Consider the following 1545-nt stretch of genomic DNA (forward strand, 5'->3'; position numbering starts at 1 on the left):
AGAGAAGAGGAGAAAGGAGAGAGAGAATGAGAGAGAGAAGAGGAGAAAGGAGAGAGAAATGAGAGAGAGAAGAGGAGAAAGGAGGAGAGGGAGGAGAAAGAGAGGAGAGAGGAGGAGAGAGAATGAGAGAGAGAAAGAGGAGGAAGGATAGAGAGAGAGAGAGATAGGAGAAAGGAGAGACTGAGAGAGAATGAGAGAGAGAATGAGAAAGGAGAGAGAGAGAAGAGAGAGAGAGGAGAAGGAGAGAGAGAGAGAGAGAGAGAGAGAGAGAGAGAGAGACCTGTCCTCTACCAAAGCTTGGAATCAGAGAGGCTTAGCTTGATGTTTTGTTAGATACACTGCATGAACTGCATTGATCTCCAAACAGGCCTGTAATTGGATTCTTCTGGGAAGATCAGGGAAAAATGTCCTATTAAGCCACTATCTCTTTGTCTCAATACAACAGAGCCAACACAGAGGAAGAGGATAACCCCTGAAGGGATCCAAGGTTTGATTCGCCAACTATTTATGATCGTGAAATCAGAGCTTATTAATAAGCCAAAGGCCCTGAAGGCGAAAATCATACCCGGCTGTTGTTGCAGCAGGTAGATGGGGAGATGTATCTGAAGGTTCGGTTCTGTTCTGTTGACTAGAACAGTGGTTCCCAAAGTCGGGGTCGCGACCCAAAGGTGGGCCGCGAGCAGCCACCCAAACGTGGGCCGCGAGATGATTAAAAAAAAGAAAAAAAAAAAAAAAAAAAATTGTCAGGCCACTGAACTTAGAAGCAGGCCAGGACAGTGTTTCTAGTTGTATTCTAAAATGTGACTATATGGTTTTATATTAACTTAATAAATAAACAAAAACGAAAAATCTACTTATTTCAACGAACATTTCAAACTAAATAACAGATTATGCACATAAAACGCTGAAAACAACCGAAGCAACAATAGTATTTTAATGAGGCTATTATTATTATCATTATTATTTTGCAACAAGTTAGCCCTCTCATAAATAGCACATATAAATGAATAACTAACTTGAACTAACTTAATAGGATTGAAGTGATATTTGGCTTAAAAAATCGGTCACCTGACAAAAAAAAAAAAAAAAAAGCCAGACGATGTGCATTGGCCGCGGCTCTCTGACGCCTTATTTTCTGGGCCCTGGCCTGAAAAGTTTGGGAACCCCTGGACTAGAACACTGAGGTAGAGGCCGAGATGTATCTGAAGGTTCTGTTCTGTTCTGTTGACTAGATTCACAGGGGTTCCCAAAGTCGGGGTCGCCAGATGATTAAAAAAAATCAAAACATTTTTTATTTTTTTATGCAGTCAGGCCACTGAACTTAGAAGCAGGCCAGGCCAGTGTTTCTAGTTGCACCAGCGCAATAGTTAGATAACCTAGGTGGGGAACAACCAGGAGATCACTGCAACTCACACAAGTTGGAGAACTATCTCTCTCTCTCTCACACACACACAAAGGGAGCCGCATGTGATTGGTGGAGGCGGGACACTTACAAAAACCTGCTAATCATTGACACATGCTAGCCTGTAATAATCCCCCCAGAAA

This window comes from Notolepis coatsorum, assembly GCF_963971535.1.
Source record: "Notolepis coatsorum genome assembly, chromosome: 19".
In the NCBI taxonomy this organism is placed as follows: Eukaryota; Metazoa; Chordata; class Actinopteri; order Aulopiformes; family Paralepididae; genus Notolepis; species Notolepis coatsorum.